Genomic DNA, 22,840 nt, shown 5'->3' on the forward strand with positions numbered 1-22,840 from the left:
GGAACATTAGAAATGCACAATAATGGGGGAACATTAGAAATGCACAATAATGGGGGAACATTAGAACTGAATGATAATGGAGAACATTAGAACTGCACATTAATGGGGAACATTAGGACAACTTTGATTTTAGTAATGCTATTATTAATAATACTATAATAATATTAAACAATAATATATTTCTGTAATAAAATGTAAACTTTGTCCCCTCCAGGACACCAGCAGAACCGGACACTACACCGGACCACACCAGACACCAGCAGAACCGGACACAACACCGGACCACACCAGACACCAGCAGAACCGGACACTACACCTGACCACACCAGACACCAGCAGAACCGGACACTACACCTGACCACACCAGACACCAGCAGAACCGGACACAACACCGGACCACACCAGACACCAGCAGAACCGGACACTACACCTGACCACACCAGACACCAGCAGAACCGGACACAACACCGGACCACACCAGACACCAGCAGAACCGGACACTACACCGGACCACACCAGACACCAGCAGAACCAGACAATACACCGGACCACACCAGACACCAGCAGAACCGGACACTACACCGGACCACACCAGACACCAGCAGAACCGGACACAACACCGGACCACACCAGACACCAGCAGAACCGGACACTACACCGGACCACACCAGACACCAGCAGAACCAGACAATACACCGGACCACACCAGACACCAGCAGCGGACTGTTTCCAAACTCTTATGAAATGCTTTTAAACTTCTTTTTATTAATTATGTTTTCCCATTCATGTTACATTCAGATTATAATTATTTTACTTGTGTATCTATCGATCAATAATATTTTAACAGGGTGATTTTCCATTCTGATTGAATGACTCTTTTGGTGTGTTTAAACTGCTGATATTAGAGTTTAATCAAATCAATTATTATTAATTATTTGGGTGGTTTGGATCTTTGTTTTCATTTTGTAATTATGACTTTAGTCAAGATGAATATATTTCAGGATGGATCACTTTTGTTGTAGTATTCTTCATTTGTATTTCACTTTGGATAAAAGAGTCTGATAATGAAGAAATATTAAAGTATTAATATCTTTCAGAGCCAGAATCAAAATGATCTAGAACATTTGCATGTGTTTTTCTGATTTAGTGCAGCTGACTGGGCTGTGTGGTAATGGTGAAATATATATGTCAAATAATAAAGACACTTCTTTTGACAAGAGTAGTTTGTTTTTATTGTTATGATATTTATAATCAATTAAACATAAATTCCCTCATTCACTCAAGTAGATATAAATATACAATTTGAACAGCACAAAACTTCCCAAAGTGACTGACACAAGTTGAGACATTTGTTATTACAAACCAATTTCAACCACAAAAAGTAACACCACATAAACGAATCATGAAAAATCTGTAATCCAAAATGGAGAAATATGGCACATTTACAAGCACTTCAACTAGAAGAATTAAATCGATCATTAAAGATCAAATCAAATGAGATTATAACTGAAATAATGAGAAAACTCAAGTTTCAGAGTAGCTTAACATTAAAAACTACCTGCACTAAATTTCAATCATCCATTGTAAAAGTGTTCAGATCAAGCATCAAAGACACGGATCTTACACAGACAGACATCTTAAATATATTAATACCCTACATCATCATATTAAGCAAAAGTTAAAATGTTCTTGTTATGTGGAGTTCTCTTCAGTGTTTTAGCCCTACGTATGTTTTAACATTAGCAAAGTTTTCTTGCGTTGTCTGAGGCAGATGGTTAAAATACATCAAATATTTAAGGGTCTTTATTGAACTCCAATTAGCCATGACCATTTCCTGTTTGAATACACTGTTTTTTGGGCATTTAATTGTTTTGCTTGCTAATGTAACCCAGGTTAAAATTTGTCCATATATATATTAAATGTTTGTATATTGGTTTGGCTGTCCCTGTTCCTTTTAATATATCTGCGCGTGAGTACGTGCCCTGCGACCGCACGTTACTTCAGTCATGTGACTGTGCTTAGCCAATCGCGCTTTGGAGCACGAGTGTTTAACCGGAGCGCGGCGTCTTCTTCATTCAGAGGTGTGGGGAAGCCGATCGACAGCTGTGGATAGGTTTGTGTTTTACAAACTATTCACTCTTGTGCTCGATTCATGCTTTTTAGTTAAGCATATCATTGTATCTTTTTAGAACAACTTACTGGCTGTAGGGAAGCCGTCGCTGCCATCAGGGTATGTTTGTATAGAGGAACTGGTGAGTAATCTGAATGAATGAACTACATGCTAATATGTTAAGTCATTAAGAACATTAGCATTGACATTGGCTGTTCTAAACAAATGGTTTTGATTCATTTTATGCTGTTGTGAAGTCTGCCAATTTCTTTTGGTTTACAGATAGATTTGTTTGCACTAAGTGTGTTTACATGCAGTACTGTTTGATTATTTATTTGAATTTTGTGCGGGTAATGCAACTTTAATATTTCACTTTTGATTGTATTAATTTAATATTGCATTTAATGTTTATTTGTATGTTGTACCTTTTATTGATTATTTGGTAATGATTTAGATTTGGGTACACCTACAAATGATATGCGAGGGTGGAATTAGCTAAAGTTCAATGCAAACTTAGTTCCAACTCAGCTTTATTATTTACTGGGCCTGTTGTTGCACTATAGGCCAGGTTCTCTCTCTCTGTTTGGAGATGAATGATTGCGAGCTGAATAACTACGGATGGGAGCCCACCATCTGCGCAGCATCCACTGAACAGCCGCTCTACTGGTCTGGTAGGAAGGTTGTCTGCAGCTTGTCCCCCACACACTTCTCCATAGACCAGCGCTTCAGGCCCACATAAACATTCTTCCCTTTGACGAACACTAACCTATGGACTTATGAACATAAACTCTCATAAAACCCTTGTGGGTTGTCGCATTGGTCTTGAAGAAACTAAACATCGCTGGGACAGTTTTTTTGTTTTCAGTTCTTGTGTATGGCATTTGTTGTAATTTCCGTTATCATTTACTTGAACAATAACCACAAAGTGCACTTAACTATAACCAGTTCAACTGTAGTCTGTCAATATTTTGGGTTTTTTTCTATTTTTTTGCCTTTATTATTTTTGTTGTAAATATTTTGTTTAGTCACTTATCAATATATGGTACCTGCACCAAATTTAAAATGTATGTTTCTGTGTTGTTACTGACCACCAGCTCCTGTAGTCGAATTTAGACTTCTGTGACCTAACTAGCCTATACTGTTTATTTCTATAGCCACCTATTTAATTTATTATAGTTAATATTAATGAAGTATTATTATCGGTTAGAAAGGCCCAAATACCCGTTACACTAACATATTCAGTTATTATGCACTAAATTATTTATGAGAAATTGACCTCATGCTGTCATTGTCAAAAATTTCACAAGTTTACTGTGATTTTTTTTGGTGCATTTTCTTTGTAAAACAGCACAAAAATACAATTTGGTGTCGCAATCTTTTAAGAAAAGCTGCAGCAAATTCAGTCATTTTCAAACGCAATAATCAAGAAAAGTGCAACTAAATCCTGCTCGAGCTTCAAGTGGGCCTGGGAACTCGTAACGCTGAGTTGGGCATTCATATAATGACATGTCATACACTCAAGTGGGAAACAAAATACGGAAGAAAAGAAATAATGAATGAAAATAAAATATATTTCTTCTGTTGTGCCAGTGAATAATCATAAATAAATACACTTGCATCACTTATTCAAGACATATGTGATTAATAAATGCATGGTGTTTAACAGATTATTTATTAATAAGCTTAAAACAAACCACCAAAAGTGATTCAGTAGTTGGAAGTCATATATAACAAATAATGTTTTTTTGATTTTCTCCCCAATGTGTAACGCCCAATTCCCAATGCTCCAACAAGTTCCACCTTATTCGCCTGTCAATCAACTCGAGAACGTGCATGTGCATTAGCTGGACCAGACAAGGAAAATTGGCGATTTATAAGGTGATCTGCAGTAAATAATCATGATTAATGATACCATTGTCGTCAGATGTTTACTGCTGATCTTGTAATCTTGTCCAATCGGTTTGGAGATTTGGGTCTTTCCTAATTTATCTGAACATTCATGTTGCTTGTATCCATTGAAAATATCTGCTCGAGAGTGTTTTAAAGATGGTGGACGATGGTGCAAACGTACAGAAATTTGAAGTACTGAAGAGATTCCACTTCAATATCTGGAATATCTGGTGAATCACAGTGTCACGATTCCCTTGTTGTCTGCCCCGTGTTTCACTTGTCTGTCTAAAAACTACACTTCCCACAATTCCCTGATCTCTTCACTGCCATCATTGCGTCATTGTTCTCACCTGTGTCTCGTTTTGTCATCATGTCTCCTGTGTATTTAAACCCTGCTGTTTCTTCATTCCCCTGTTGATTGTTGATGTATTTGGATGCTTGTTCCCGTGTTCGTTGATGTTTACCCTGCCAGTTTACCTTTTGTATGTTTTCCGTGTTTTTGTTGTGTTTCCCCATTGAGGGTATTTCCTTTGTTTTGGTTTTGTCTATTTTAGTTGTTCAATAAAGCTAACCCTGCATTTAGATCCTCGCCCCTCGTCTGCTGTCCTGCTCATCGTAACACACAGACTTCTCATGTGATCATGTTGTAATGTATCCAAATCACAAAACCAGTCCAGTGATCGACATCAAATCACATGATACAATGCAGATTATCTAGATTATTAGCTGTGCACCACAATTTAATTCACATCTTTGTTTGCGAGTTTATTATTTTGGTACACCCATACGAGTGGCACCTGTCACCAGATCAAACTTAATTTATATTATAATTTATAAAATACAACAACAATAAAAACACCCAAAGAATCTCTCCTTATCAAATCAAATCACTTTATTGTCACACTACATGTACACAAGTGCAACAGTAGGTGAAATTCTTGTGTGCAGTTCCGAGCAACACATCAGTCATGACAGTGACGAGACATATACCAATTACAGTAAACAACATACTTACACAACACAATATACATATCAGATGTACACATACTTACACAACACAATAATTATATACAATACACACAATATACAATGCAATAAAGTAAAGAGTATATGAAATATATATATATATATATATATGCAGTAGTTGTATTGAGGAGAATATGTTGACAGTCCAGTGTGAGATTATAGATTAATAAAGTGCAGTGCTAATTATTGATCCTGATAGATCAAGTGTTCAACAGTCAGATTGCTTGGGGGAAAAAGCTATCATGTAGTCGGCTGGTGCGGGTCCTGATGCTGTGATACCGCCTGCCTGATGGTAGCAGTGAGAACAGCCCATGACTCGGGTGGCTGGAGTCTCTGATGATCCTCCGAGCTTTTTTCACACACCGCCTGTTATATATGTCCTGGAGGGAGGGAAGCTCACCTCCGATGATGTGTCTGGCAGTTCGCACCACCCTTTGCAGGGCTTTGCGGTTGTGGGCGGTGCTATTGCCGTACCAGGCGGTGATGCAGCCAGTCAGGATGCTCTCTACAGTGCTGGTGTAGAACCGTGTGAGGATGTGCTGGTTCATTCCAAACTTCCTCAGCCGTCTCAGGAAGAAGAGGCGCTGGTGAGCCTTCTTCACAACGGCCTCAGTGTGGACGGACCATGTGAGTTCCCTCAGTGATGTGGACACCGAAGAACTGCTGACTCTCTCCACCGGTGCTCCATTAATGGTGATGGGGCTGTGTACTCTGTCTTTCTTCCTGAAGTCCACTACAAGCTGTCGTGGAATATCGCGATGAATCTCTCTAAGTTGTAAGAAAACTCTCGGAGTCTTGAGTTCCAGATGCCAAAGTTGTAGTTTATTGAACACCAACAAACATGAGACCGGCCAGTTGTCCGTTCTGACTGTCTTAGTCCAAAACCTCCTCTTCTATACAGTTTGTTATCTGGCATTACCTCATTTCTGTGCCCCTTTATTATTTTTGTAACCAATGGATACTATTTGCCACCATTATCTCACAGAGCCTTTTGATATCTTTTTACTGGTAGAAACTTGGCTTTAGTCTATCTTCAAGGTCCTTAGTCTCATTATTTTGTTACAGCTGGGTGCTCTTTGTGGCCTCTGCAGCATCAACACTTTTAGTAACCTCATATGCTCTCTCCTGGGTCACACAAAGGCCAGGAAACTCATATAAGTATTTTGATATATAAGAAACATACTAGAATATTGAAAAATATACTATATATTCCCACCTCTGAGACTTAAAAAGTCTCACACTCTATTTCCCTCAAACCAGAGTGCAGTCACACAAGCCAGCCTGTCCCATTCCATCATGTAGCCAAAGTAGGCCACTCAGTCCACTATCCAATGCCATCTTTATGGGGCTGCACTCTGCAGAACTTGGGACCAAACCTCTCCATCCACATTTGGCTAGGAAGGAGTAAAAGATCCCAGTCCTCTAGCTAGCACTGTTCCTGGGGGTGGGTGACAAAAATCAACTCATTTGTAATAAGCATGTGCATGCAAATGTGAAGCCTTGCGTGATGTAGAGTACAATTGATTATCCATTAAGTAGAAGATATATATATATATACTTAACAAAACACTAGTAAAAGTAACATAGTAATATTCATCCTTCGTTGCCAGAGGAACTCACAGACAATTCCGGTAGCCTGGAGCGCTATCTGGTGATGTGTTGGAGCAGACAGCGGGTTTTTAAACCACCAGTTGAGTCTATTTGCTCTTGCAGCCAAGCACTGAGGTGCTCGTCGCTCCTTTCTTCAAATGTCTCCCTCACATGTCTTCTCTTGGCAATTGTTTCACATCCATATTTTGCTTAAACATAATCATCAGCAATACTACTTCTACTTGATTAGGTACATTGTAATAAAGATATACTTCATTAATCATTATAAGTAATTGGTTACATTGAGAGTAATAGGGGAATATGTCAAAAATAACAAACAAAACACCCTCTAACTCCTTTCTTGAGTTGCTATCTATTCTGTTATGTAAAATGAAAGTACAATAGTCATGCTATCTCCCTTACTATCAAAAACATGAGAAAAGTGTAAAATAAAATTCCCCTTAAAAATAAAATTCCCCCAGTGTTGTTTCTTGATTGCTTCTCAGTAAATCTCATCAAGTTCATCCAATCCTGGCCCAATGGTATATTGTCTGGTTGCTACACTTGTTTGCGTTGTCATCATTGATACGGTTACCATTTGCTTAGCCTCCATTCTAGTCATAATTGATCTCAGAATGGGTATAATACAACATAACAATAATGCAAATAAGGTCAGTCCTATAACTACTATTATACCTATTTTCATTAGCCCCAACTTCCATGAACCAAAAAGATCATCAAACCATTGCCCAAACCGCTGATCTCTCCCTACATTAGATTTAACTTCCTTTCTCAGGTCATGCAGTTTCCTCATCGCCTGGGTAAAAGGTCCTTCTGGGGATGTATTATTTGGTATATATGTACAGCAATCTAAATCTAAACCTAATCTCATTATTATTAAAAAACATTTCATCATCTAAATGCCATATTACTGCACAATTGCCCTTAAATTGTCCTACATTCGTTTTTCCTTTAGTTTTGTTAAAGCATTCATACTCCAGTTGACGATTTATTTTATATGATAATGTGCTTTCTTTTTTCTCATTATCCACACGTATTTGTCTAATTTTCTGCCTTCATCTCCCCACCATATCATCTTATAATATTTATCATACTCCGGATGACCCAATAATGCCAAACATCCTGTTGGGCAGAACACTGTTCTCCCTGTTTTACCACAATTTTTTGGCATAATACTCAGCGCAATGCTTATAATCATACTGATTTGGGACTACTACACATTTTTTCAATGGAGTGGGTGAGCACATTACACAGTTTGTCATTTTTGCTTGCTTAGCTGTATATCTGGCCCATTTATACCAGTCATTTTGATTTGCATATTGTAATAGTTCCTCTGTTCCTGCTGACTCTATGGGTTCCATATCATTTTCTAAATTTATTGGCTTTTTCAGTCTTTGGGTGATTATTTTGACAGGTGTCTTTTGAGGCCGATTCTTCGGTTTGTTCTGCTTAGCCAAATTGCTTATCAGATTCTTTGCTTTTCGGGTTCACCTTTGTTTAGTGATCCAGGCGTTCGCTTCTTTCTGATTTCTCGTGCTATGTTATCTAGTCTCTGCTCATTCGGGGGAATAATATTGAAGGTCTGAGATGTCAATTGTAGGAAATTCATCATACCATAGTCGTTGTGACAGTCCTTCACCTGGAGAGTCTGGGCCTTCCTTGATCGCCTGTCCGTTAGGCCCTGTATAGGAGGCAATACCTGTCCCAAATATGTTAGTAACAGCATCATTAACACTAATACCTCATTGAGCTTCCATTCTTTCTCCATGTGCCACAACTCTTCCTCGAACAACTGCGCTTGTTGGCCTGTTTCATTTCCTTCAGTTGCTTCTGAATCTGTTTCAGCAGGACGATCACTTTCTTCTTGTCTTTCTCCTTCTTCACCTTCTTGGTCCTGTTCTTCTGTGACATGTACTTCCGTCTCACTTTCTATGCTTTCCTGCTCTACTGCGGCACTTCAATCCCTTTTTCTGCCGCAGCGTGCTCTTCCCCTACTTGCGTTTGTGCTTCTTCTACTTCCTCTTCTCTTTCCTCAGATTCTGTAGCCGGTTCCTGCTGATCTTCTTCTTCCTCGGGTTCTTAGTTTTGTGCTTGCTGCTCTTCTTTGTCTGAATCTTGCCTCGTATTCATCGTTGGGAAGTCCATATTCATAGTTTCTTCAATACAGTCCGTCAAGTGCTCTGTACTTTCTGAATTCACTTTCTGGAGTATTTCGTTTTAGGTCAGCTTCATTGGAAAGGCCAACCAAGATCTGCCAAGGCTGATTGTAGGGAACCCACTCTGCAGTATGCTTTCATAGAATTGTTCATCTGGTGATCCTGGTCCTTCTTGGGACGTTTCTCTGGTAGGCCCCATCTTTGGGGGCAACACTTGTCCCAAGTATGTCAGTAATAACATCCATATTAATATGTCTTTCTTATTCATTGGTATTGTAGGCCGCAATTGTTTTCCACTTTCTCTCCTTCAGCGGGTCATCCTGTCCTAACTTGCTTCAATGATGGCAACAGCATGACTATTTCATTTCATATGCATAAAGAACACTGTAATCACCTCATATGGTTACATGTTTTATATTGACTAACAATCATTACTTTCTGCATTCATTTGATTAATATATTAAATGATTTCCCTTATTAGAGTCATTTGCTACACACACATTTGTTGCATCTCATTTCTAGCACTAAATAACACATGGGTCCTCTGCCTCCTCCAGGCAGGAGCCAGGCATAGTTTGACTTTGTTCCAATTAAAAACATTAGATCATCCCTTTAGTATCTATACACAACATTTTTCATGGTCATTCACAGAAAGGGTAATTCACAAAAAGGCTATAATTCTCCACAGAGGAGGTAAACTACCACAGGTGTTCCTTATCTTAAAACTCCCTACTCATTCACTTATCACATACATTTCATTTCCTCCTGTTTCCCAAGGACTCTCAATGTCTGTATCACATTAATTAATTTTCCCTGCAAGCTAAGCTGTTTTTCATAGTTTCAGACTATTTCAGAGTATTAAATCAATAAAAGAATTAGCAAATATATAACATATCATTGGAGGAATCAATTTCCTCCCAGTTTGGTCTTTCTGTTGCATTGGGCCATTTACATTGATCAGTACTTCATCTGGTTTTTTATTTAATCAATGGTAACACACAATATTATATTATTCTCCTCTCAAGAATTGTTGTTTCAATTATTATACCAATTGTAGCCAACCCTGCACCCTATTTCTTAATTAATTCCATTTATATTGTTACAAACAAACAAGACAAGCAATCTTAATCTTTAGTCATCACCATGTATCTTTTCCATTCTTCATTACTTTTACAATGTATATGAGTTCAATTAAAGCATAAGTAAAAGTAATAAATCATCTTCCAGTCTAAATTCATTATCATACAAACATTCCCATGTTTGTTTAATACTTCTATAAAATGTCAAGCACTCCTTTGTCTGCAACGGTTCTCAAAACTTTACCCCCAAAACCAATCTATAAATAATCCTCTACACAGGGTATGATCCCCTGACAACACAGTGACAGAATGCTTAGTATTTAACACTGTGATAAGTTATTTTAGTAAAGCGGTTATTAAAATGCAGCATTTATCCACCCCTTAAAACCCTTTCAAACCTTCTTGGGCGGTGACGCCATTGTCAAGTCTTACCCGTCATTGGGTCGTCACCTCTTGCCCCTGGTCTTGATACTGCTCAGTCCTCAATCCTTAATAATTTGGTATCAGTAAACAGATTATTTTCAGGGAGTATCACCAGAGAACCGACACAACCAATGGAACATCTACAAATGCTTAAATATGGAGACAATTCAAAACATGGTTAAATTCAAAAAAGCATTATTAAAAATTCATCAATCTATTAAATTTGTCCAAAGTAAAAGTAAAATATGCTACAATTGAACTCATTTATAGATAATTAATTTCCATTCAGGTTTTATTTCTGCTACTTTAGCAAATGTTACACAAAACTATGTATCATGGTGGGGACTAACATCAGATCAAAGCCTCTCACGCTTCTAGGAAGCTTAATTAAAAACATCACCTCAATTCAATAATAGTCTCTAGTCTCTAGAATTTTCAACTTAATCTCTTTTCTTTAGTATAAACCCTTAACTTTAGATTGCCCTCTGAATATATAAAATCTTTAATCATTGATGAGGAGAGCTGTTTGAACTCCTTCATATCACTCTATCTAACATTAGTGTCAAAGCACATCATTTTACATATAAAAATAAAATCAAACCAAAATAAAATGAAATAAAACAACTTATGGATATTTCTTCAAATTCTGCTCTTGTGTTTCTGTTTCAAGCAGACATTTATCAATTTTAGACTGAGAGTGAGGAGTGGGGCATTACACTGTTTCACAATAATACATTTAATTTATTCTTCAACAGTAAAAATAGTGATATTTATAATAACTGATTAAATTAACTGCTTTCAAACTTTCTCATCTCACACCATTTAAAAACAAAAACTACTCTCAAATTACTTTCTTCTGTCCATTCAAACAACACACAAATAACCTTCTAATCTTTAATAAAACAGAACACAATGTCTTTTTCGACATTCTCTATATAATCAATTCAACTTATGTTTAGCCTTCTGTTCATGCAGAGCTTTACATTTACAACACCTATCTTATTATTAATATATTATAATCCCTTTTTTATTATTAAGTAATAATTTATTATTACTACTTTCTCCATTTCTTACACTTTCTCAGGTGAAGGAACTTCCATTCTATCTAATAAAATAATATAAATCAAGTTTTTAAACTAACAGAAAAGTAAAAGATTAAACAGAATAAAGTCTTAAAGACAAACATATCTAAAAACATATCTCTTTTCTTGTGTTTTGAAATAATTGCTCAATAAAATACACTATGTACTTTTAATTTCTCATGACTCTTACATTTTTTTATCCAAATGTTTCATCATCTTTTAACAGTTATCATTATTATACCTCTAAAATTACACTTTCATGTATTCACTATGGCAAACTAAAATAGTAGTAATAGAAATAGACAATCAGCACTTTATAGCACACACTAAGCTCCTTTTTTTTTTTTTTTTTTTATTTCTTTATTATGAGGGTACTCTCTGGAAAATTTGGGGGAGTAACCCATCCAATAGGTAACTCTATAACTTTGCCACATGTTTGTAATATTTACTCTTCAAATCAATAAATCAGTGGTTAGCTGCTGGATTTAAATTTAGACCCTCAGAACAATTTAGACACGGGCATTAAACCCCATTGATGGCATTAATTTAGACACGGGCATTAAACCCCATTGATGGCATTCTGGAAAATCATAAAATGATCGTATAAGACTGAAATCAACTTTTCCAGAGAAATTTGAATCCACATTATAAATGGCAAATCAATAATGATTACCAGCAGTAATGAGCGCAGGAAGATCAATCAGATCAATCACATCATTTTCAGTCTTCTTTGTGTCCGGATTTCCTCCTGCAGCATTAGTAACTTATAAAAAATCATCTTTCTCAGCCATCTGCAATGGTGAGAAACTAGTTCCAGAATGAGTTAGTGAAACAACATACACATAATAATAACAAATGAAACACAGAATAGACACATGAATATGAAGTTATTAACATTCATATATGAGGAAGTTATGATGTTCAATTTAATCTTAACCTTTCTCCATGGGCTTGACCTGCCCCCAAGACCAATGTTTAAATGATCCAAATCATTCTTACATTTATTTTCCTTTAGTCTCAAATGCAGCTCCTCAGTGTACCCATGATCAACCAAGACCTATTCTGTGTATACCAAACATAAAATAAATAAAATTAAAATAAAATATCTATCTATCTGCTATCTATCTTTTTTCTAATGTCGGGGCCCCTTTCTGTCTGTCTGAAGACATCAAGAGAGGCCGGTTTCCCCTCAAAGTCATCCTCAATGCCCTCATCAGACAGTCCCTCACAAAAATAACAAATCTCTGCCTATTTTTTGTTGGTTGATCAAGTTTACACCGATAACGCTGCACTCACATTTAAATTGTTCCCCAGATATTTTTAAAATCATAGAAATAATCAAAAACAACTTTCTAGTGTTTAATTTAATAATGTTAAAATAATATTCTCTCATAAACTGGACCAGACAGAACATAAAACAGACACATGAATGTGAAGTTTTCACATTTAAGGTTTAACTTCATAAGTTACAAAATATAATTTTCTTATTTTATCATATCTTTGGTCCTCTTTTGCCATTTGCTTGAATATAACAACACTTATCTTAAATACAACCTTGGTTTAAAATACAATTACTTATTTGACTTTAGTTTAACGCAATACACTCGACTCAAAGCTTTATTGTTTGTCCAGATATTATGATTTCCCAAATGCAATTCAATCACTTTAAAGTGATCACTTTTTTATAATCTAAATATTCTTACTCATCACTTTGATATAAAAGGAGTTATGATCTGACACATGTCCATTCAACAGCTGCTCCCTCTCAGTTTAGTTAATCTTACATCAGGCTTCATTCATGGCATGAAAAGAACAGCCCAAGAATAAACATTGTCCAGTCCACTAAGGGTTAACTTTTTGATTTCATGCACATTTTTGTTTTACAGCTATTTGTTTGTTTATACTGTATTATATTTATCCTTATACATACATACACACACACACACACACACACACACTTACACATACATACAAATATAATTTTTATCATTGGTTTTAATTCTACAACCAAAATATTTATTAAGTGCCCTCTTTGTTTTTAATCATCAGATCTCTTCTGCCTCTTATATTGATGAAAATAGTCTAAATAGATTTTCTTTTATGTAAATTTCATACATACTCCTCATTAGTTATGCAGCAAAGGATCAACCTCTCTATCTGGATGGATATTTATAGGGCTCATATAACATACACTTCCATACGCAATCACACTTCAGTCATACTTCCCATACTTTCAAACACAGACACAGATACTCTCACAAACACAGAACCTTTCACAATTTTACAAACACAAGGCCTTTATAAACACAGAGCTCTCAAACAATACTATACTAAAACAAACCTATTACTTCTGCCCCTCCTTTTGCTCTCCTCTTTTTATCCCTCTCTCTCCTTTATTTCCATAAAAAACACTCATTATTTACAGTGGTTGATCGCTTGAGAGTGGTGGTGGCGTAGTGGCTAAAGCACAGGGCTGTTAATCAGAAGGTCACAGGTTCTAACCCCACGGCCTCCACCATTGTGTCCTTGAGTAAGACACTTAACTCCAGGTTGCTCCGGGGGGATTGTCCCTGTAATAAGTGCTCTGTATAATACATTGGTACTCAGAAGGTTGCTGGTTCGATCCCCACAGTCACCACCATTGTGTCCTTGAGTAAGACACTTAACTCCAGGTTGCTCCGGGGGGATTGTCCCTGTAATAAGTGCTCTGTATAATACATTGGTACTCAGAAGGTTGCTGGTTTGATCCCCACAGTCACCACCATTGTGTCCTTGAGTAAGACACTTAACTCCAGGTTGCTCCGGGGGGATTGTCCCTGTAATAAGTGCTCTGTATAATACATTGGTAATCAGAAGGTCGCTGGTTTGATCCCCACAGTCACCACCATTGTGTCCTTGAGTAAGGCACTTAACTCCAGGTTGCTCCGGGGGGATTGTCCCTGTAATAAGTGCACTGTATAATACATTGGTACTCAGAAGGTTGCTGGTTCGATCCCACTGTAAGTCACTTTGGATAAAAGCGTCTGCCAAATGCATAAATGTAAATGTATATCTGTTAATTATTTTTATATTAAAACTCATGTACTTCCACCCACAGCGGTCACATCCATTTTGGGTCTCTGTTCAAGACAATTTCTACATTGGTGCTAATTCTCCTTTACTCTCCCTATTAAAAATCACCTTAACATTTTTGACTGTATTTAATTTGTTCATAACTCCAGAAATGATCACTAATTCCCTGTGTTTCTATTATTAATCTTTTTAATTCGATTTCTTTTCTCCTCTCAGTTAGTCTCCTCTCAAATTCAGTAACATCTTATTTCCACATTATGATTTCTGCTTCAGGAGGAAAACTGAGACAAGGAAAAAAAAAAGTATTGTTCTGTTTCTCTGTGCGTGCTCAAAGCCCTCCCTTTACAGCTCCCTATTCTCACTCTAGCAGCCCCTCCCTTCTCTCTTTCCCAGCACTCAGTCTCCAGCATACTGTAAGAGAGAGAGAGAGAGAGAGACAATCAACAACTGTGCTCATTTATCCGAGTCTTATCAACTATACTTCTGGATAACATCCAAATAAATAAACTAAATATTTATTACTACTAATACTTATTTATATATTTATTATACTTATTTTTATTTCTTATCTCTTCCCCTTATATTTATTTATTATCTTTTATTTCTTTCTTTTTACTCTTTTTGTTATCCTCTTTATTTTCTTAACTTATATTTTCTCTTATTCTTTTATTTTATTATTTGCTTATGTTCCTTCTTTTATTGCTTATATGGTTTCACTTTATTTCTTCTCAAAACCAACTATTTGTTTATTCATGCTTTATGTTTGTTAGTATAATCTTATTTTGTGAATTACAAAACTTTTCTTAAAACATGGTTATACCTCACATACTACTTATACATACATCTTGGGTACAAAGTCTAAACTGGATAACATGATTATACATTACTTATTTCTTGTACATACAGCATGGTCACAAGTGTTTAAACTAATGCATTCATTTTTCTAATTATTTGCTTTATCATGCATTATGCTTTCATTTTTTATTACATATTTATTTGAACATGAGCAATACATCATTATCCATGTCTTTATCAGCAATACACACTTAAGTTTTGCATTCTGCTTTATATCATGCATATCTATGTTTCCCTATCCAAGTCTGCCCTCTTAAAACAACGTTTCCCAATAATGTGCCACTTCAGATTTCAAGTAAGGAATATTCGCCTCCTTGACTTACACTTTCAAATGTCCCTTGTATATATCTATCTCATCTCTATGGCCTGTTTTACAGAGTGTAGTTATGTGATCCACAAATAATTTAGGATCTATGTTCCTAACCGCAACATCCAACCAGTTAACACACGGCCACTCCTGTTCTATTTCTCCTAAATTCACCACTTCAGTTAAGGTTCTCATTAACTCCTTCTTTTTTGCAGTTAATTTTCTCTTCTGCCCTGCGTAATCTATGTACTCTGATTCTTTCCAAAAATGATCGCTGATTCCCTTTAACTCTATCAGCGCTCTTTCCAATTCTCTCTCCCACTCTTCAGATCTGCATTGATCTCCAACTTTACAAAACTCGCTTGTCTCTGCATTTTTCTCTAGTCTTGTTCACTGCAATGGAAAACATTTAGCCTTTTCTTTATCTTTTTCCCAATTATTCTATTTTTTGTCTTCTTAATCTCCCCTTCCCCTCACTCACAGAGCTGTCCGTTCAGCTGACCAGTGAGTGAGAGCAAGGCAAGGAGATGTCAGAGAAGCCGGTGCCATTTTGCGTCTTTATACTTTTTCAACAATTGTTTTATTCAATTCACTGTTTCAATTCATTTTCCACTTTTGCTCTCATTTAGCATTTCCTTTGTGCACCTGATTCTCTGTATTATTCTGCCTCTGCACACAATACATCATCAGCACTGTGACCATGCATTTGAAAAAACACATAGACAATGCGGTTAGTAGTATGAAAGCACATGCACCAACAACATAGTTAGTCATGCACATTATTCATTATCTCAAACATGCACATAGTTCAACATTTCCCCGTTTTCTACACAGTCCGGGTTCCGTCAAACACTTCAATAAATAACTTAATCTAACACCTGGAGGAATTTTGCGTGAATTTTCACTTATCCACCCGTGTTAGGATTTTCACCTGTACAGGATTTTCAGCCACTCTTCTGGCAAAACCTTGAATAAATGCACCTAACCGGGAATTTTCACGCGCGTCACTTCTCGACTCACCCCCAGGCTTTTTCTACCTTCTTCAAATAAACTTTCTTAAACTCTCTTTAAACAATCCCACCCCCCTATTTTTGAAATCTGGAACTCGCCTCTATTTTAGCCAATTAGTTCAAATTATTCTATGTCCGGACTGGCAAAAGTCTTAGGGAAGCCACTTACCGGGACTCGCTACCACAGATCACACAAAAACACCTTAAGCAAAGATGCTTACCTCAGTTTCTGGCGCCGGTGTTTCTGTGCGATTCGTGCAAGCCGTCCCACCAGCGACCTCTGCCCCCTTGACCTCAATGCCAGCCCCACGAGTTGGGCGCCAAAGATATGTCGTGGAATATCGCGATGAATCTCTCTAAGTTGTAAGAAAACTCTCGGAGTCTTAAGTTCCCCTTCTGTCGCTCTCTCCACGTTGTGTCGGAGAAGCGACACTAGGGGTCTCTCTTGAGCGCCGATATCCACCTCTGATCTTATTGAAAAGGGTCAATGGGAGTTGGCAGTAAGTATTTGCATACCCCGCCCCCGGACATACGGGTATTTAAGCGGGGCAAATACGGGAGTTCATTCAGAAAATTTCTTCGGAGCCGATGGTCTGTCTGCAGTTTGCTGCGAGTTACACGCCACTTAAACGTTCCTGTTTTCCTCTGACGATCTGCATGCTGTTGGATCTTGACGGCGCACAACAGCGGCTTTCTCTTCTCAGTGCACGGCGTGCATTGTTGCCCCTGAGAGCTTCGATAGCGCAGACACGTACACACACACACTGTGTATTAAAAGACTTTTTACTAAAAGAGTAATTTTCTCTAAAAGAGCAAACACAGCGGCGTTGAACGTCCTTTTAAGGACGCGTCTTTTTCAAGATGCCTTTCCGCCCCTGTGTCGTTCCTGGATGCGGTAGAGTGCTCTCTGCTTCAGACGGCCACAGGCGCCGTCTCGTGTGTTTGGGCCGCGATCACACCGAGGCGGCGTTTGTGGATGGTTCATGTTCTCACTGCGAGAACATGACCATGACCACGTTAGCGATCGCGGCTTGCTTTCAACAGAAAGCAAGCCACCCCAGCTGCACCCGCATTGCTCCTTCTTCCCACGGGATTAAGGACGGTGCGGTTGGCGCTAGGGGCGATTTGGGGCGGCAGCGAGTACGGTTTCGCCGGGTAGCCCCCGCGAACCTCCCGTTCCCGACACGCTCGCTGGTCTCCGTCCACGCTCGCTGGCGATAGCGGCTCGCCACACGGCCTGGCTGTCTATCCTCCCGAGTTCGAAGCAGACGAGCTCGCCGCTGCATCGGAGAGTGCGGTGTCTGATGCCGAGGACTCCCCTGGACTGCCGCCTTCGGGCCAGCAGGCCCAGGCTGAGGCCGACGCTCAGATGTCCGACATGCTTGCCCGGGCCGCCGTGAGCGTGGGGTTGGATTGGAACCCTCCATCCTCCCCACAGCCCTCACGGTTGGATGATTGGTTCCTGGGGGCGGCGCGCCGTTCGCGGCCTCGCACCCCCCCGGTTCCTTTCTTCCCGGAGGTGCATGATGAGCTGACGTCTACGTGGAGAGCCCCGCTCTCCGCTCGTCTAGGTGCCACCCGCTCCACTCTCTCCACCCTCGACGGCGGAGAGCGCCACGGGTACGACGCGATTCCCCAGGTTGATAGGGCAGTTGCGCACCATCTATGCCCCGGTAGCCCTACCTCCTGGCGGGGTCGCCCGTACTCCCGTCCAAGCCCTGTAGGACAACATCCTCGCTTAACGCGAAGGCCTACACTACGGCTGGACGCGCTGCCTCCGCCCTGCATGCGATGGCCCTCCTGCAAGTCCACCAGGCCAAAGCACTCAGAAACATGCACGGGGGTGGACCTGATCCTGATGTGCTGCAGGAACTGCGCTCAGCGACCGACCTCGCCCTGAGAGCGACGAAGGCCACAGCGCAGGCACTCGGACAGACGATGGCCACCCTAGTGGTCCAGGAACGCCATCTTTGGCTCAACCTGGTCGAGATGCGTGAGGCTGACAAGAACCGCTTCCTGGACGCACCTGTCTCCCAGATTGGCCTTTTCGGTGACACCGTCGAGGACTTCGCCCAACAGTTCTCCGCGGTGAAGAAGCAGACGGAGGCCAGTTGCATCGCACATCATGCCCCGCCGCAGACCTGCCGCTACGGGCCCTGCCCCGTCTGCCCGCCGAGGGCGTCCCCCTGCGAGGAAACCAACTCCTGCTCCGCCTCAACCCGGGCCCAGCTCTCAGCCCCAGTGTCGAGCACTCCGCAGGCGGCGCACGCCCCCTGTCTCACGAACCCCCTCCAGGACCCGGAAGGCTCCCAAGCGTTCCTGAGACAGTCGACCCAGAGCCGAAGACGTTAGCTCCGGAGGTGGTAAGACCGCTCCGTCCCCCGGTGGAGGGCCGGGTGGAGAATCCTTTGTTTTTTCATTTGCCACACCCCCTGACGGGGGCTGTGGTACCCACATTCTCAATAAAAGAGCTATTTCCTTTGCCTCTGGGTCACCTGGCCCGCAAATGCCGTTTTCACGGCAATGTGCTTTCAGATCACAACAGTCCCGGTACACCGGACGCGGCGATCCCGCCTTCCGCCTGCCCACGACTGTCCCCCGGCCGGCCGGTTCAGACGGGTCCAGAGGACGCCAGCATCAGACCTCCTCCTCAGTCACGAACCCGCCCCCTGCCGGGTGCGCGGAGCAAGGTAAGTGCTTTGAGTCTATTCTCAGCACCTCAGCCTCAGGCCGCAACGAAGCCGCCCGACGCTGCATTACCTGTTCCGCCCCGCTGCGAGGCCCCGCCGGGTACGTCCAAAATACTCGTCCCTTTGGTGCCCCTAAGCGCAGAGCTGGGAAGCGTGGCTTTCGCTTCCCAACGCATCACGCTGGCTGCACCGGACCATTCGACTTCGGTTACGCAATTCAGTTTGCCCGGCTCCGCCCCCTTCAGGAGCGTCCGCTCTTCCGCAGTACACGGCGAGCATGCCAGTTCCCTGCGCACGCGAAATCGCGACCCTCTTAGCCAAGGGCGCGGTAGAGCCCGTCCCTCCAACCGAAATGAGGAAGGGTTTCTACAGCCCTTACTTCATTGTACCCAAAAAGGCGGTGGCTTACGACCAATCCTGGACTTGCGAGTTTTCAATCGGGCCTTGTTAAAACTCCCGTTCAAAATGCTTACGCAGAGAAATATTCTGGCTGGCGTTCAGCATCTAGATTGGTTCGCAGCGGTGGACCTGAAGGACGCGTACTTCCACGTCTCAATTCTGCCACGACGCCGACCCTTCCTACGGTTCGCGTTCGACGGCCAGGCGTTTCAGTACAAAGTCCTCCCCTTCGGCCTGTCTCTGTCCCTCGCGTCTTCACGAAAGTCGCAGAGGCGGCCCTTGCCCCGCTACGAGTAGCCGGCATCCGCATTCTCAACTACCTCGACGACTGGCTCATCCTAGCACACTCTCGAGAGTTACTATGCACACACAGAGACCAGGTGCTCCGGCACCTCAGCCGCTTGGGGCTTCAGGTCAACTGGGAAAAGAGCAAGCTCACTCCGGTTCAGAGCATCTCTTTTCTCGGGTTGGAGTTAGACTCAGTCTCAATGACAGCACGTCTCACGAGCGAGCGTGCTCAGTCGGTGCTGGACTGCCTCGCTTCCTTCAAGCCAGGCGCAGTGGTCCCTCTAAAACTTTTCCAGAGGCTCCTGGGGCATATGGCGTCCTCCGCGGCGGTCGCGCCGTTGGGGTTGATGCATATGAGACCACTCCAGCACTGGCTCCAGACTCGAGTCCCGAGACAAGCATGGCACCACGGCACGCATCGGGTAAGGATCACCCCGCCTGCCTCAAAACACTCCGACCCTGGACAGACCTCTGCTTTTTACGGGCAGGAGTGCCCCTGCAGCAGGTGTCCCGACGCGTCCTGGTCACAACCGACGCCTCCCGGTCCGGGTGGGGTGCCGTGTGCAGCGGGCACGCAGCAGCGGGCCGTTGGAAAGGGGCCCCGCTGCGTTGGCACATCAATTGCCTGGAGTTGCTGACCGTCCTTCTTGCTCTCAGGAAGTTCCTCCCGTTAGTTCGGGACAAACATGTCCTCGTGAGATCGGACAGCACCACGGTGGTGGCGTACATAAATCGCCAAGGCGGCGTACGCTCCCGCCACATGTCACAACTCGCCCGCCGTCTCCTCCTATGGCGCCAGCAGCGACTCAAGTCGCTGCATGCCACTCACATCCCCGGCAAGCTCAACGTCGTAGCGGACGCGCTATCACGACAACGCCTGCCCGGCGGCGAGTGGAGGCTTCACCCCCAGTCGGTCCAGCTGATCTGGGAACGGTTTGGCAAGGCCCAGGTAGACCTGTTCGCCGCCCAGGAAACCTCCCACTGCCCGCTCTGGTACGCCCTAACAGAGGCTCCCCTTGGGACAGGCACGCTGGCACACAGCTGGCCCCGGGGCTGCGCAAGTACGCATTTCCCCCAGTGAGCCTTCTTGCACCGGTGCTGTGCAAGGTCAGGGAGGACGAGGAGCAAGTCACGTTAGTGGCCCCCTACTGGCCCACTCGGACTTGGTTCTCGGAACTCAGGCTCCTCGCGACAGCTCCTCCCTGGCGAATTCACCCTGAGAAAGGACCTCCTCTCTCAGGGACGGGGCACGCTCTGGCACCCGCGCCCAGACCTCTGGAACCTCCACGTCTGGTCCCTGGATGGGACGCGGAAGAGCTAGCCGGCTTACCGGCGACCGTTGTGAATACCATCAACCAAGCCAGAGCCCCCTCTACCAGGCACCTTTACGCCCTAAAGTGGCGCTTGTTCGCAGATTGGTGTTCTTCCCGAACGGAAGACCCGCAGAGGTGCGCTATCAAGTCTGTGCTCCTATTCCTACAGGAGAGGCTGGACAGGAGGCTGTCCCCGTCCACCCTCAAGGTGTATGTTGCCGCCATTGCCGCCCACCACGATCCTGTAGACGGCAAGTCTTTGGGCAAGCACGACCTGATCCTCAGGTTCCTGAAAGGCGCCCGGAGGTTAAATCCCTCCCGGCCAGGCCTAGTTCCCTCCTGGGATCTCTCGGTAGTCTTGGCAGGACTCCAGAGACCCCCCTTCGAGCTGCTTGAATCAATTGGACTCAGGGCCCTCTCTCTTAAGACGGCCCTGCTGATCGCGCTCGCCTCTATCAAGAGGGTCGGGGACCTGCAAGCGTTCTCTGTCAGCGACACTTGCCTGGAGTTCGGTCCGGCAGATACGTCTGTGATCCTAAGACCGCGACCGGGCTATGTGCCCAAGGTTCCTACCACACCATTCCGAGATCAGGTAGTGAACCTGCAAGCGCTGCCCCGGGAGGAGGCAGACCCAGCCCTTTCGTTGCTGTGTCCATTTACCTGGACCGCACACAGAGCACCAGACGCTCTGAGCAGCTCTTTGTCTGCTTTGGGGGACGGCAGAAAGGGAATGCCGTCTCCAAGCAGAGGCTCGCCCACTGGGTTGTCGATGCCATCACACTGGCTTATCACACCCAGGCCGTGCCCCTACCCTTACGGGTCCGAGCTCACTCAACAAGGGGTGTTGCATCCTCGTGGGCACTGGCCAAGGGGGCAACACCCAACACCTTCGCGAGGTTTTACAACCTCCGCGTTGAGTCTGTTGCGTCTCGTGTTTTCTCAGGTCCGAGCCCGTAGAACTCGGTAACACGTAGACCGACCGGCCGGGTGGATCGCTTGCGCCCAGCGCCCTTTTCCTGACGTCAAGGTTAAGTAGTGCGCCTTTTCCCAGGAGCCCCACTCCGAGTCGGGACCCTGGTCGATTCCTCCCCAGCCCTCCGGGTCCGCGGTTCAGCGGAGGAACTCGCCGACCCAAGCCACTGCGGGTGCCCTGATGGCTACCCTGTACTGGTATAGGTGCTCCACAGGTAAAATAGAAGGCCTCCTGCCGGACGCCCCCTGTGTGTATTTCCACGGTTCTGTCCCCTTACGAGCGGACCCCGTGTCTCCCTTAGGCAGTTACAGCTGCCCCGGTCGCCGTGCTGTAGCAACTCCCCCCTTCGAGGCTGGGATCTACCACCGCACCTTACTTTCCGCACGAGCCCTAAGACGGCCGTGTGACGTGTCTACCACTTTTCCTCCCCAAGAAAAAGGGCAGGTGTGGTCTCCGCAGGGTCTGGGTAAGACCCCCTTCCCTATATGCGTGTAAGGGCCCCGGCCGTGATTGCTCTATGCGAGAAACATAGAGAGAAAAGAGGCCCAGCCAGGCT

General features: G+C 42.9%; 2 long non-coding RNA genes across 3 annotated transcripts in view; one reads left to right on the forward strand and one right to left on the reverse strand.

Moving 5' to 3' along the window:
* Nucleotides 1–232: 232 nt before the first annotated feature.
* On the reverse strand, nt 233–1,135 carry LOC127619723 (uncharacterized). The gene is made up of 3 exons (XR_007967600.1): nt 469–1,135; nt 393–430; nt 233–354 (listed from the first exon to the last, which is right to left on the reverse strand). It is a non-coding gene; the product is annotated as an uncharacterized LOC127619723 (long non-coding RNA).
* Nucleotides 1,136–13,908: 12,773 nt separating this feature from the next.
* Nucleotides 13,909–22,840, forward strand: part of LOC127619721 (uncharacterized) — a 46,683-nt gene continuing 37,751 nt past the window's right edge. The window contains exon 1 of one of the 2 annotated variants that reach the window (XR_007967597.1): nt 13,909–14,110. This is a non-coding gene — a long non-coding RNA (uncharacterized LOC127619721). The remainder of the gene's footprint in view (nt 14,111–22,840) is intronic. The other variant, XR_007967598.1, reaches the window with a different exon arrangement.

This window comes from Xyrauchen texanus, chromosome 26 (genome assembly GCF_025860055.1).
Source record: "Xyrauchen texanus isolate HMW12.3.18 chromosome 26, RBS_HiC_50CHRs, whole genome shotgun sequence".
Lineage (NCBI taxonomy): Eukaryota > Metazoa > Chordata > Actinopteri > Cypriniformes > Catostomidae > Xyrauchen > Xyrauchen texanus.